Source organism: Sturnus vulgaris, chromosome 2 (assembly GCF_052056855.1).
Source record: "Sturnus vulgaris isolate bStuVul1 chromosome 2, bStuVul1.hap1, whole genome shotgun sequence".
NCBI lineage: Eukaryota > Metazoa > Chordata > Aves > Passeriformes > Sturnidae > Sturnus > Sturnus vulgaris.
The window spans coordinates 83,616,098-83,632,615 of NC_142244.1; the positions used below are offsets into that span (position 1 = coordinate 83,616,098).

A 16,518-nucleotide genomic window follows, 5' to 3' on the forward strand; every position below is an offset into this window, starting at 1 on the left:
ACTTCTGCGGATTTAAAAATTTAATTTTGAGTTTGAGAACACAATCTCCAGGAGAGAGGGTGTTCTATTCTGGAAAATTTGTACAAGCCAGGAGGCACACCACTTAGTCCCCTTCCAGAAAAAGAAAGTGGTGAGTACACACAAAGGCGATGTGATTTCTCCAGGCACTTGCCTGGGCTCCCTAGGGGCTCCCACACAGTGGTGCTGGCTAAACTGAGCAGATGTGGTGCACTCCAGCCCAGGAGGACACAGCATCCTGCCATCGAGTCGCAGTGATTAAACCAAGCCCTTATTCTCAGACCCACTGTAGGTGCAGTGAGAACGTGCAGTGAACTCTGAAAAGGCTAGTGAGGATATGCTGACACCAGTTAGAGAAGGAATTGCTTGGTGGGCCAGCTGAGACAAGGCAAAGTGGGGGCTGAGTGGCACTGGAGGAGGGGGAAACTCCCCCTCCCAGGGACTGGGGCCAGCAGGACACCACTGCTCCTCTGGCTGCAGCCCTCTCCTCTGCTTGGCTCAGCCTCTCACTCCTTGGCAGTCCTGCTGCCCCATTTGTAAGTTTTCTGTGCTACAGTGCAAGCAGGAAAGGAGGAGGGCACTGGGGAAAGAGGAGTGTCATGGCAGGACCACCCAGGTACTTTTCCAGGTGAGGAATGAGGAGGAGAAGAATCTCTTTGCCCCGGGACCCAAAACAGCTCTTGGTGTGGGTTCTAATAACACTGCTGGAACAACTAAACCTGCAAAACATTCATAAACACAAGGGTATTTTTGTTTTGAGGTTTTTTTTTTACTTACGTTCTCTTTCTTTCCTTCATTTTTTTCCTTCTTCCTTTCTTTCCTCTTTTTTTTTTCTTTCTTCATCTTTATCTCTTTATTTTTTCCTTCTATTTTTCCCTTTTGTTTTTGTTTCCATTATTTTACCTTCTCCCTTTCTCTTTCTTGTTATTTTTCTGTTTTACTATGTTTCTCTCTCTCTTGCACACACACAAAGATACACACAAACACAGGCCACTTCTCCAGAAAACACTACTTTATACTTTGATGGCAAAAAAAGCACCAAGGACTCCCAATAGCATCAAAAATGGTGCTATTGCTCCACCAATTTAATTCAGAGATGTTCTCTATAGATAAAGCATTATTTTTGAAGTGTGGTTACATAAAGAATTCATTGCAAAACAGTCCAGAGTGTGTGTTTATAATATCATTTTTGGGGCAACAATAGTCTTAAAACAGTCCCTCTAAACATTCATAGGCCATGATAAATAAAAGTTGCTGGTGATGATTGCAGTAAAACAACTTTTCTTTTGCTTAGGGGAAGCATGCATGAAAAGGCAATTTCTTTAGAGTAACTTAATGTAAATTCAAATCCTTTATTATCTCACAGAAAGCCTCATAAAGTAAAACACATAGTACTCAACTACTAGCAGATCCTCGAGGCATTCTTTTACCTTCATACTCTTCTTTTCTGATAAGTTTAAAATATATTATTTTCATGATTTTCAGTCATTGTGGTTGTACAGTGTAGTCACTAACTTTGGACATCATTACAAAATATTTACAACAGCATAAATTATCAGAAACAAATTTTAAAAAGAGAAGTAGAAGAAAGAACATAATTTTAATTAAAAACTTCTGAGATTTTACTGTCTATTTAGTAGGAATTCCTTATTTAATTTTCTTTTTTTCTACTAGCAGACTATTTGGCCAAAATATTTAATATATTAAAAAAATTAAATAACAGGCCTTTTATTGGGGGAGTTATTAAAAAACACACAAAAATTCCATACTTTGATATATTTTTAATGAAATTATGAAAAAATCAGAAGTGAAGGCCCAAGGCTAATATTTACTACAGTAATGTAGCTTCTCCAGAGGTGTAACTTACTCTCAAACTTAAATAAAGGGATTTTTGATCAAAGAACAAAATATCAGATAAAGGAATTTATAATAATGTTCAAATTCAACATTAAGAATGAATCAGTCTAGAATTGCAAATAACACACTGCTCTCAATCACTTCTGAAGCAGCAGTGGTATTTGAATCTTCTCCAGTTTAAAAGGCTGGAGCAAATGGTACTTTGAGGTCCTTTCCATCACTGCTTTTCCATAATGCTGTGATCAGAAACATCCATAAAACCACTGCTCCGTGTGACAGCATATTGTCTTCTTTCTTGGAAGACAAATAATGCAATCCTAGTGCCAAGTAATACAATATCTTGGTATTGTCTCATGCTGTCTCTTTTTTCATTTATTCAGCTGGAAGACACTTTGTTAGTATATCCTACAGTAGCAGGGCAAGACCTACACAATGGGTGTATATTGCCCTAAACCCTATATGCTAGAGTCCACAGCCTCTCTAGGAAGTCTATTCCAACCTCTTTTGGTTCTTATAGCCACTCTATTTCCTCAGAAATTGTGAAGGAATGTGTTTCACATCTTTCCATCCGTGGGTGATTTTAAACAATTAATCACCACTGTTTTGTAGCATCTTTTACACATTAGAAGACAGTGTAATCATCTCCCTCTTTAGTCTTTCCTGTTTAAGGCTAAGCAAACTCCATTTCCATCATCACATGACAGCTATCTAACCTCTTTTTCTTCTTCATACTGTTTCATGGATTCTTGACAGTTTTTCTTGAAGTGTGACAGCTGCATGGGAAGATGAAACTTGGGCTGATGAAACTTAAATACTAATGGGAAGTAAATAATTACCTGCCCTTTCACGGTCACAATACTACAATCAGTATATTCCTGAACAGGATTCCTTTTTTCTTTTGCTGTAGTTGCACAATGGATGATGGAAATTTTTGTATTTGATGAGTGCTTGCTGTAGGATATTGCAGCATCCCACCGTCACCGTTCTTCAAAGAGCAGTGTGGCATAGACACAGTGTCTATTTATGGAGCCAGGAGTCCTGCTAGGTAGAAGTTTGTGCTCATGTGAGTCCCATCCTAATGTGGATTTGCCTGTGTCAGGCATGTGTAGCAGAATTCCATGGAATTTCTCCTGATTGCATAATATTGACATAAATGTTATTAAGTCTTATTAAGGCACAATATATGATCCAAGGTAGCCTTCTGCCTTCTTTTTTTTGTATATTAATCTCCAGCTATTGAATCTCTTTTTCATATTTTTTATTTCATTTTTCCTCTTCATTGGGATAACAATTTATGTTTATTTATTTTGGCTTTAGTTTGCAAATTGCTTTTCACAGTTTATCATGACCATCTTGAACACTACTACTGTCCTCCAAAGAGTTTGTACATTTTTCAGTTTATGACTACTAAATTTCCTCTTAAATCTAAGTTCTTAATTAAACCATGAAGCTGAGCCAAATCCAGGATAGACAAGTCACTATTATTTACTTTGATAAGAAGTATTACTTGCAGACAACAAAGAAGACAAAAGTGTTTAGTATGACAGTTTGGGGCACCAAAGAAAAGGTAATGCTCACTGACCATAGATATTTGGAAGAACTATGTTTATGCCAATTAAAGAGTCAACAGCCATCGAGCAAAAAAAAAAAAAGCATGAGAAAAGATGAAAGAGAAAGAGAACTTCAAACCTTCTAATAAGAAACTAGAAGACTTGAACAGGAGGAAAATCTAGTGAAATAAAATAATAGCAAGAAACCACCAAAGGGAATTAGAGAAAGACATCCTTAACTGCTGTGCTTCACATGTTTCAAGTTGTTTCTATGGTCACAGAATAAGAAGGTCAAATCAGATCAAATAAAGCAGGGCAGAACTGAACAGCACAATTAGGCCATAGTCAAAAAGTAATTATTTTTCCATCCAGTAAAGATTACATGTTATTTCTTGGAACTTTATATTGTTATCTAAATAATAGACACTAGCCAGAGAAGCAGCTAGGAATGGATTGAGGAAACCCAGCTAAGAAGCCACTTGGCTAAATATTATAACATTATAATTTATATTAAAGCTTAGATGAACTTGAAAGTCAGACATTGGTGAGTCTTACCATATTTATGTTAACTGACCAAGAAACCAGAAAAATGAGGAATGAAATACAGCACTAAAACAGAGTTGTACTGAAGAAAAAAAAAAATTAAGCTACCAAGACACGTAAAGTAGTGTTCTCTTTGCTTTATACTCTTAGCATTCTAATATTCTGACATAAGAATTATGATTATGGTGTATATCCTATACTATTGATGGTGTTGGTACATAGGATAACACCAGCTCTTTATGAAATCCTGTTTTTACTTCATAACCCTTCTTCCCAGTCATACGTTTTTCTCCAATTTCTTCATGGAACATGATATGTAATTCACAGTGATGCAGGGCATGTGATCTTCACATAGATTTGTCAGTCATATATCTCTGTAGAGTGGTTCTCAAAATAAGCCGACTATTTTGCAGTGCTGAAACAAATCCTTGGTAAACTAAATGACACAGCACTCTGGAAGTTTGTGGACCTTCTTAAGCTATCCTGAATGAAGATATAACTCAGTGTTTAAAAAGGTGTGCTGGTTTTGGCTGAGGTAGAATTAATTTTCTTCGGAGTGACTGGTATGGGGCTGTGGTTTTTTGAGTGGTACTGAAACCAGTGCTGATTATGTAGATGCCTTTTGCTATTGCTGAGCAGCACTTGCACAGTGTCAAGGCCTTTCCTGCCTTTCACCCTCCTCACCCGTGAGCAGGCTGAGAATGCACAAGGAGCTGCAAGGGGGCAGAGCCAGGACAGCTGACCCCAAGTGAACAGAGGGATATTTCATACCCTGTCATGTTCAGCATGTAAAGCTGGGGGAAGAAGGAAGAAGTGGGAGACATTGACAGTGTTTGTCAAATCACTGCTGTGTGTGCAGAGCCCAACTTTCCTGGAGATGGCTGAACACCTGCTTGCCCATGGGAAGCAGTGAATTAATTCCTTGTTTTGCTTTGTGTGCATGCACGACTTTCTCTATTAAACTGTCTTTCTCTCAATCCACGAGTCTTCTCCCTTTTACTCTCTCAATTCTGTCCCCTATCCCACCAGGGGCAGTGAATGAGCAGCTGAGTGGGGCTGAGCTGCCAGCTGGAGTTATACCATGACAAAAGGTACACCTGTCATTATGGATTCTTTTGGACACGCTACCCTTAGCATCATATCTTCATTCATCATGGCAAGAATCAGTATACAGCACCTGAAATCAGTAGCACCACTTCACTACTGATGAAAATAATGCCCAAAGTGGTGTGAGTCAGCCTCCTCAATGAACAATTGTCTTTCTTCAGAAGCCCTAATTACTTTGTGTTATTTATAGCACAATAGTGGCTACCAAATTCAAAGATAGTCTAGCAAATCATTCCCACATCAGAGAGAAACCATGTGGTTATACTACATGAGTTACTGTCACTCCAAACTAGCCTTGTATCTGCACTGCACTATCACTCAAAAAAATCAATTCTAAAATGAAAGCAATTCCTTCAGCTCCATATGCCAACCCTGGAATCAAGAGAGTTAAAGAAGCTATAATCTATTTCTACCAAGTGAATAGAAAATTAAGATCTTTCACTTTCTTTCTCCCTCATGCATCCCTAAGAAAAAAAATTATTTCACTGGAAATTATGATTTCATCAGCTGAACCGAAAATCAAGGAACAGACCACTTTAAATATTCACACCACCTTGATTAAAGCAGGTCTCTCCAAGCCTTATTATTGCAAAGTGATTGTCAGAATTTCCATTGTAAATCTCTTCCCTCCTTTTCACTGGTTTTATACTTATGCCTTGGCTACAAGAGCACATTCCAAGCTGGAATTTAGGCTGGCTGATTATTAAAAAGAAGAGAATTTTCCTTTACAAATTATATTAAAAGAATTATACAATTAATAAAATGTTGAGTTTTCAGTATGGGGGAAAGGCAGGGTTTGTTTTTTTGTATTACACATATTGGTCCAAAACAATAACCACAATCTGGTAGGGAAAGCAGAGCTGAAAAATTGACACATTTCCCCAGATGGCAAAGGAATTTTCTGAGCTGGCAACTCGTTATCCTACTTTAATCTGCTTCATTCCTTTCAGCTTCTGGAATGGAACAAACAGCATGGGACAGGAAGGGATGTAGTTATTCTGATTACAGAAATCAGAGGCCTCACTATCATATCATTCCTGGTCTTTTACTATGTTTATTCTCCTGGTAGCCTGTAAAGTACAGAAATGCTTTTATTCATTTCATAGATAAGAAACAAACATAAGAGATTTTCACCTAATAAACTCAAGGTTAAACATCAAGACAGCGCCCTGTTCTTGTGTTCAATGTTTAGGTTATGTTCCAGCTAATAAAATCAATTGTCCCAAGAGACATACCCAGAGACATATCTAGGCACTGAAAATGAACTATAAATGCTGTTAAGTGAGTACCAGTGTCACAGCACCAAGTGACACGTTTTTGGCCTGTGCCTGGGCATGGCTCAGGAGTTAGTATTGGCCACAGACAATTCCTAGCGGGAGAGAAAGAAGAGTTTAATAGCACTGGCATTAGCTGTTCCCTGTCAGCTAGCCAGAGAACAGTCCTAGACATGTTTCATTTACTACTGCAGAAGCCAAAATGGTCAGCACTAGCTAGTACAGTGCATGGGAGCCATGGCTTTGTGCTGAATTACGTCTGTGTTACTAGCAGCCTTTCTCAGATTTATATATAAGAATCCCCTCGCAACCCATCATATTCCTCAGCATTTCTCTGTGGCTGAGAGTGTGGTCTTTACTCCTCTTTCCATCTATGTTAAGGCTTTATTGATTCTACTGATTACCAGTGTGGCAGCAATTTTTAGAGCAACTATGATAAGTGGAAATTCATGTGTATTGATACATGGGAGGAGGAATGTAACTGCTCAAAGGAATCGGCAAATAAGACCCAGACTGCTTTTTCTGTGCGCTCTCTGTAACAACCTTTCATAAGTATTTTATTCTCTTTTAGTAAAGATTCAGTGTTACAGGTCCATAAAATGAAAACATGTGTTCTTTTTAATATGCATTCAGAGTGAAAATCGCTTCACTCACATAAAATCTGATAATTGGACGTTATATAGGGAAAGTCTGAAAAAAGAAATGAAGTATCCTGTGAAGTGGCACTAAAGATGTTTTGCAATCCTGACACCAGCCACAAAAATGTCTAAGGCATCATCCCCCACTGGCTTGAGTAAGCAATACGTTTTCCTTACATCTGCATGCAAAAACTTTTAGGACACAAACCTACATCTAACTGAAATAAGAAAGACAAAAAATAATGTAAGAGCCTATTATTAATAAAATCCACTGCTCATTTTACAATTTGAAAATTATTTTCACATACTACTTTTAATTATTAAGCCTGCATGTGATTAAATGGCATTGGTGACATTGATTTAAATATAGTTTGCTGTTCAACCCTTTTTAAAGATATGCTTTCACAGAGGAGGGAGATGAAGTTCTGCTTCCTAAAATACTAGATGCACAGAGAATATTCCCCTTCCTCCCACTAATCTCCACAAGAGCTGGATTATTTAACACTGGCCACAGCTTCATGCATCAGAAAGAGATTTTTTTGTTTTATTCTGAATTCTGTGTACACTTGGTTATATACATTTCATTTAAGCTTTAGCATCCAAACCTACAGACCAGTCAATACTGATGGGAGGCTTTTATCATTCTAAAGAGGTTGAGCCTAACACGGGCTCAAAGACAGCTTTCAAAATGAACAGAATGAAAGTGATGTCAAATTCAAGCCCACAATTGGCTCCAGAAGACTGCTGAGGTTTTTCTTCTGTCATTTAAGGTATATAACAAGTAGTATTAAAATGCCTTAATGTTTAAAACACGACTTTGTTTCAAGCTACAACTTTGAAAGTAGGGGGCTGCAGTTTCTATAATGTCATTGAATTTTTTTTTTATGATACCACTGTGGAAATATTGATGCAACAATAACTCCCAGTAGGATTACATTCTGGAGAGAAGCAAAGCAAAATGCCTGAAGTGATCCCACTGTGTGTTAATCACATGGTTAATTTGTTAAATTTGCATTTCATTTGTTTCTGTAGCTTGGCAGAAATTTTATTGATAAGGAATTTTCTTATTGTTTTGTTTTGGGTTTACGTGTTGGTTTTTATTTTCTCCTTTGTCTTCCAAGATATTCTGCAGTGATCAATCTATTTTCTGTTCATGACTGTCATAATTACTGACTGAGAACGTAGCTGAGTAAGAGGAGCTAATGATAGGGCATAGTCTTTTGTGTAGTCTCTTGTGTAATTGTTGCTTTTCTGAGTTCGTAGGTTGCATGCAATTTAAATTGGTTTTGATCTTATTTTCTTGTGAAATTGCTTTAAGATAAGCATTTCAATGTTTTTAGGGGGTTAAGTCTTTCTTCTTTGTTTGTTTAATTTTCATCCCCTTGATTTCCTTATTTTCTTTTATAGCAAATGATTGGGGTGAGAATTCTAATATGGGGCCAGGTAGAGAATCTGGCTCTCCTGCTCCCCCCAGCTGTTGAAGAAAAATTGCAGTAGTAATTCAATGGCATTAATTCTGAAATGCACCTAGCACTTCTCTGGCCAGACATCTCACTGAATTAAAACCTATCTCTTTGAAAGAGAAAAATATTTGCATCAGGACTTAGAAACACAAAAAAATCCTGGGTAGCAACAGCTTCAACCCCAGAATAATACATCACTGCATAGGAGATTCTAAAGCTAAACCAAACATTTCTTACACAGCTTGCAACTCACTGGAGCTGCACATGAGCGTATCCTTGGCTAGCTCACAGTCCATCGAAAACACAGGGTGCTGCAAATCCCTTGGAGTAACAGAAGAGAAGAACTGATGCATGAAATAGCATTGACACTAACTGATTAGATTTCATAGAAAATATCATTAAATGCCCTACAAAACAGAAAGTCCTTGCTTACACATACAGAATTCCTATGGAAGTATGTATTGCTTGTGACCCTTCACCTGACCTAAAAGATCCATACTGAATTTTGCTTTCTCTGAAAACTGCAACTGGTTTCAGACACAACTCCAAAAGACGGCATTATATAATTAATTATTCCCACGTATGGAGTTTTGATTGGAGTAAGGTCTTGAAGCAAGCATTTATCAGAGCAGGAAGAGAAAATAAGTTGCAATAACAGACCCAGTGTCTCTGAGTCTCATAGACACTTCTGATTTCTCTTTTTGTTTGTTTCTTTTTTTTTTTTTTTTTTCTCTGCAGGAGCAGTCACATACCCACGAATCTTTTTCCAGACAAACTAAGAGATGAGAGTTGCCTCCCTGTTTCATGTTGACTAAAGGAATCGTCTTTGGATAAATACCGGGTTTCATCTTTCACTTCTTCCAGACTTCTCTTGCAATTACTTTAACTACTTTAGTCACTGATATCCCTTCTGACACTGACTAATGGATCAGCAAGCTCAGTTTCCATAAGCACAACTGTATTCCCAAACAAAAGTCTTCTGCACTAAGGAAACCTGAAGATAATCTCACCACTCACTGCTGTGTCTGGAAAGGTGGAAACTGTCAAACTCAAGTCAATATTCAAGCCACGACATTCCTTTATCCACAGGTATGACACATGCCTGCAGGAGATACTAGATGCAAAGAGAAATCCATTAAGACTTTTCAACAACTGGAAAGGAGGTTTAAGTGCCCAGCAAAAGCCTGCCAGAGGCCCTTGGGAGGGGATAGTGGAATAATAAAGCTGTCTTCTGGGTTCAGTACTATCTGGGGTTCGGTCTAGCTTTTAGCATCAGTGCTGATCAGTGTCAGTACCACTTTCAAAATCTGATGCCACACTGTATTGCGATACAGATATAGTGATTGTGGTGTCCCTGGTGTGTAATCCCTTCTGTCCACATCCAGATTCAAACCAGGAGTAAAGTCCTCTGTAACCTGAGTTGTGACATAGGTCCCTATCCAAAGTCACAGAAATAAATTCTGAAGATAAGATGCCAAATTGAGAACTTCAGTCTGGATAGAACTCAAGCTGATGGAATAATTCAGACACAACTCATCTAATCAATCAAATAATTAAAGAAATCCAAACTTTGACAAAAAACTCTACCTATCCGTCCAGTCCCAGAGAATTCTATAAAAGGGTCTAAAAAGGTTCAGTATTCTTGATTTATAAATTCAAAATTTTTTTTTAATCCACTTTTAGTTTTATTATCCCCAAAGCAACAAAGCCTGATTAATTTAATATCTTATTATTATCAGAACTACCCAAAATAATAAAAACAAGGGAAGAAACTCTTTGTCCATGTTCATAGAAAATATTGATAAGGAAGGATTTTAAAAATAAAATGTTAGAAAGATATCACATTTTAGTCTACATTGGAAAATATCCTACAATATAAATTGTAGTTCTGTTACTATGATCACTCTGTAATGAAGGATGTGCTAAGTCAGTATATTGGGGAAAAAAGTGTCCACTGCTTGTGAACTCATAGCTGTTGTACATAGGAGAAAATGCCCTAAGAAAACTCCTAAAACGTAGTTAATTAACATATAAACCGCAAATGTCGGAGTATCATAAATATTCAAGCAGTGATGGATAGTGGGATAAACCCTGAGTGCATGCCGTAAGTTTTTTATCTCCATAGCTATCTTGAGTTGGATATTTACAGTAAATTACAGCTGCACATGCTTTACTCCAGAGCCATATGTTTTATTATTCAAGCAGATGTAAGCCATAAAACTGTTGTATCTATTTTGCGGTTCAGTGTAGTACTAATAAAATAAACTACAAATACCTGACTTATAGCTTTGCTGGCATTCTTGCACTCCAGTGAAGTGCAGTGCCAATGCCTCATGCAGTGAAAGTGATCTAAGAAAATCATATGTTCTTCCCATTTCTTATACTTTCATAAGGACCTTAAATATTTGAATGAACAGTGTTGAGCTATAACTTGTTCTTTTATTGTTTTTCATCACATGGGCTATCACCATCACTGATAATTCATTTTTGTTTCCTGCAGGTTAGAAAGAACCTTCTAAGGAGCCTGCACTCTGTCTTGGCATCTACATCATCGATTTTCCTCAAGCATTATAGGATAGCATCAAATTACCAAAATAATCATATGTCCTAGGAAGGATATAATAATTATATATAAAGAAAGATAATGTCGCAAATAACAAGACATTCCTTTCTCTTTTTTTTTTTTTTTCCATCTATCATATTAGAACTTGGAAACTTGGACACAAGAATCAGAAAGTATGAGTTTATCTTGCCACTATTTGGGATTAAGATTCCTTTAACCACCTGTGAAAGCTGCCCGAAGTGCAAAGAAAAATGTTCTCCATTTATGTCAAGCATGTTGGAAGACAAATTCAGCTTTCATATAACCATTTTTGCCAAAAAGATGTGGTCTCAGAGTTTTCAGAATCCTATTTTTGGTGTGGAATGTGACCATAAGCAACACAGTATATAACAGGGTTAGAAAAGACATAAAGAATATTGTTAAAAGATTGCAAAATGCAGCCAATTTTCTGAAAGTTTTTAGATACACTGCTGGTCTTGGATTATTATGCTGTCTTGAGGTTGTCATGGACATCTGTTAATAAGTCTCTCTAGCCCAACAACATTCATTTGACTCTCAAAATGCATAACCTTAACAGACTAATGAGGGACTGAATGCTGAATGTTTATCAAAGGGGACTCTCTTCCATTCCGTCCACCTCTTGCATACTTTCAAAGAATTAATCTATTTTAACAAGGGACCCTCTCCCTATTCTATGGCCCCAATTCAATCTCTAAAACAGGGGATTAAATCCAACATTCTGCAAGTCGAAATTAAAGTGGTCTTGGTTGTTGTTTTTCAAGCTACTCTGAGTGTTAATTGGGGCAAAATCTGCAGTTTCTGGATTACTATTCACATTTCGATTAACAGAGGAGGAAAACTTTGCCAGAAGTACCACAAGGACTAAGGAGAATTAAGTCTTTTAACCCTTTTTCAGCATAGTGAGCAGGTATCACTTAGAGGAAGACAGACAATTTAAAATGCTTTGATTTCTTTGTACAGAATAATAAAGCTGAAGAAAAAACAAAGGACTGTGCCATATTTACTCCTCAAAATCCTTCCAATTTAATTATGATTGATTAAAAATAATTGAGCAGACATTACAGGCAGTAGTACTTTTAAACCCCTTGTGCTTAGATTTAAATCTGATATAATGCAGATAAAGAAAGTGTGAAAAATTTCATATCATGGACCTACAAGTACGTATAAAATGTAGGAGCTGTTTAGATACTTTCTTATATCCAATGCTTTATCATTTTTATGTTGCTGCTGAAAGGATAAAGTCTCAAGTGTGAGTTCCTATGATAAACACATTTTCTTTTGGCTCATGAGTCATAGACAATGTAAAAAGACATTTTCCTCTTAAAAAGCCAATATTGTGAACATCTGGTTCATACCCTTCTTAACAAAATTTGTTCCACTGCTCTATTACATATAAACATCTGTCATTTATATCAAGCAGTTGACAAATGCTCTATCTTGAATTCTAAGAACTGTAGTGCTATATCGTTAAGTATCTTTTTTATACAACATGAAAACTGTTTGTTTGTGTTGAAAACTGAATTCTACTCAAGAGAGATTACTTTTTTATCAAATGAGAAAATGGGTTAAATTCATATCAACAGTCTTAAATTTTCTTCTGACAACTATATACAATTGCTGCAAATCACTCTTCACATAAAAGACAATGACATGCTACTGGCTGACACTATGTGGATAGCATTTAGGGAATGGTTTTATCTACCTAAAAGACTGAAAATTTTAAGAAGGCCAGACCCTCAGAGTTTTCCAGATATTCATTATTTGTGAATTAATTTATTTTTGAAAGGCAGTTTACTGCTGTTTTTCAACACTCTGAGGTTGCTTTGTTCCTTTGCTTTATTTGAAAGGGATGACCACAGGCATGAGCATAAGTCACACATTATAGGAAACATTCTTCCTTCAGAGGTGTGGAATCATTTCTGCCTCTCCTTTTTGGAATTTAGAGGCCCACGAAATCAAAACCTGGGGCAGCTATCACTCATTTTTGAAGCGTCCCAGCAGAGCATTACAAGCACAATGAGATCACTTGATTTTTGTTGAGGCCAGGCAGCTGTTGTGTGGTCTCCTCTGCACTCTTGGAAAAAGCAACCTCTACTACCAGAGCAGGAAAAACTCCCAGGAGGCTTCACCCAGGATCACTATAAGATCCTGTCTCCTTGTGTATTTAAAGTTAGAACTGGGACCAAAATAGGAAGGGCTTTCTGTAATATCGTGATTCATGACTCCAGGAAAAGAAACCAAAATCTAAGTATGGCCTCCAAAACCAGCTGGTTTGAGTAGAGTCCAGTGCTAAGAGCAAGTCAAGATGTGTAAATGAGGTGTCTCCTTCTCTCCATTGACTGTACAGACTAAACAGAGAGTCACCTGGCAACAATTAATAGAAAAATGGATTACATTTCCTAAATGAGGTGCATAAAGTGGGCAGTCTGCACCTGGCTGTATGAGCTTTAAATTTGCCATCTTTATTCACGATGTATGAAGTATTTTTCATAGCTTTGCAGGACAGGCATTGCACAAGACATTTGTAACTAGCTGAAAACAAAGAAACCCTGTGATTCACTGAGAAAAAAGGATATTTAGTTAGATGCATGACAGACCCAGAGGCAACTTTAGAGCTGCAAATGCAATTACTGCTGGCCAGAGGCATTTGCTTCTTACTTAAAAAAAAAAAAAAAAAAAAAAAAGGTCTGTTCTGATTTGTCTGATTTCTGTCCAGAGGAGAACAACATAAGACATGTTCAGTCTTAGGAGATCTGTAAGATTCTCCCTAAAAAGAGAACAGATTTGGAAAGGGTCCTTTTACCTACATGTGTAGCATGAAAAGATAATTTAGTCATCCTCCTGCCCTTATTATAATAGAATGAATATTTCTTTTCCATTGCAGGATGGGCAAAAAATATGAAACAATTTGATATGCAGCCTGTACTAACATTGGGAAAGCCAAATCTAGTGTCTTAATGAAATTTATTCCAATATAAAAATGGTGTGTTTATTAATAAGGCAGAACATTATTAAATTTTCTTATTGAGCTAGAGCATTTCAAGGCCATTTGGGGCAGGGAGAGAGAGCAATGCCTTTACAGTACATTCTTTGTTTCCTTAACACTGATCACCTGTCATACTTGATTCCCACAGTGGACCTTTTGTAGCAATTTGCTATTCTGACCTTTGCATACATTTTTTGCAAGCCTTACTCTGGGACCATTTAAGTTGGGATGGGTGGGCATATGCTGAGTAGGGTAGCAGTGAGTAAGGAAGGATTAAGTTTCAGTTGTGAACTGGCTGCATCTCTTGAACCATTCATTACCAGACTCCCTAACATTTGGGTTTTCAAAAGGTGATGATTTTTTGTGTGGAAAAGGGTATTTTGTTGGCTGGACTCCACTGAAGCATACTTTCAACATTAACTCCCTATTGGCAGCAGTTTCTGCTTATGATTTGTTTTAATGAACACCCGTTTAAACTGGGCTAATCATGAAGTCTGCTGGAGAAAGGTTAAACCCCAGCATACTTTATACAAGCCTGATCCAACCAGAGATCGTCTGCTGAGGATTGTAACCATGCAAAAGGACCTTTCTGAGTGTGGGAGTTAAGCCTTTACAGTATATGGTAAGAATATGTGAGGGAAATTAACATTTTTTTCATTTCTTTTTTTCTTCCAGTTACCTCAGTTCTCCATCTCCCAAATCACTGCATGCACTCACACCTCCTGTCTCTCTGACCCCGTGGATGTCTCCCATTTGCTGTGACCTCTTCTACTCCTACATCCTCCACTGATCTCAGTTCATTGATGCTCCATTTACACCCTCTCAATATCCTGGTCACAATGCTCTTCACTGTCCATCAGACATGTGTCTTTTCATCTTCCTTACATACTTCTGTGGTTTCCAAATCCTCCCTCTCACATCTTACACCAAACAACTAGGAAAAAACAAAAAAACAAAAACAAAAACAAAAACAAAAACAAAAACAAAAACAAAACAAAAAAAAAATGAACCGCTTCTAATTGTAAATATCAAATATTTATAAACAACTTGTTGAATGTTCCTAATTAAATCCCCTCATAATACTAAAAGCTCATCTTTACCAAAACATATGCAAAAAAGCCAAAGCTAAATAGTTAAGTTTATTACTGATGTCATTAACTGAAAATACATTTTTCATTAAAACTGAACCACAATCACTTATTATAGGAACAATAGCTTCAATCTGAGTTTTACCTATCTATACAAAACTAAATTTAGAATAAAGATTTTTTTTTTTATACTCTGGGAAAAAAATGAGTAGTTCTGATAAAGTTTGTGAATCAGCAGGCAATCAGCTTTACAACAGGACATCAGCTAAACCCCTATTGATAGAGTGCCCATATCATTCTGCATCTGGTTTGTATCAGCGTTGCATTTCTAATTAGACCTTGCCAATCCATTTGTCAGTACTGCTCTACGAGTGACAGGGTTGAATTTCTTTTTCCTATAGAGATATCTGCCAAGATTTCATGCATTTTGATTTAAAATAGGTTAAAGCAATCAGGGATTGTGAAATTCTCTTTGGGAATAGCAATCATTAAAAATTGAGGACAAAATTGAATAGGTTAAGCATTAAATATGAAGGACATCTTCAGATAACAAAAACTGTTATTGTTATTCTGCTGATACCATTAAGGTTGTATTGATCCAACTCTGCTGAGAATTTGCTGAAAAGTAGTACCACATCCTGCAGCCAGAAGGAACACTGCAAAACACAGACCTGTCCCTTATCAGAATCCACTTTGCTTACTAAAGGAAGTAATTTCTTTGTAGCTTTATATTAAGTTTTGTTCTTGTGAATATTTCTTTCTGAGTTACCTTCAACTCCCTTGAAGCCTTTTCCCTTTGAAATGCAAGGATCCCAGTGTTTCATTATTGCAAGGAACAATTCCTTTATGCAATTTAAATGTATAACTAAGCACTTGGATCTCAAACCTTGAGAGTAGGGTATTGAAACAGTGAAAGTTCTCTCTTGAATACATAACCCATTTCAATTATACATATAGTGACTCCATTTAGTTAAGAAAATAAAGCAACATTTATTTTATTTGCTAGCGTGCTATTTATTCTTTCTCTTCCTTCTTTCTACTGCAAATATCTCTGTATGTACTGCTCTGTTTAGTAACATTAACAGATAAGCCTGTAGAGTCTGGAAATCCTGCCTCCACGATAGGGGGGAAGAAAAAGTCTACAAAGGGCTCAAAAGGAGCTGCAAATATGGATACCAGAGGTGATATTTCTAATGCATCAGGCACTTAATTGCATTAATTCAGTACAATGAATAGAGAGCTTTGGAGCAACGTTACTGCCTCATCCAGACAGATTATGATTAAGCCACACAGGTGTGAGAAATTGTTTATGGATCAAAGATTGATAAGATATAGGTCAAGTAAGAAAATAAGTTTGAAGGGTTTAGAAAACATATTTAGATGCTCTGAGGAAAAATAAAATATGTTATA

The 16,518-nt window shown here is 36.9% G+C and overlaps 1 long non-coding RNA gene across 2 annotated transcripts in view; it reads right to left on the reverse strand.

Moving 5' to 3' along the window:
* The window catches only part of LOC148224874 (uncharacterized), an 86,169-nt gene that overhangs the window by 43,887 nt on the left and 25,764 nt on the right, over positions 1-16,518 (reverse strand). The window lies entirely within an intron of this gene.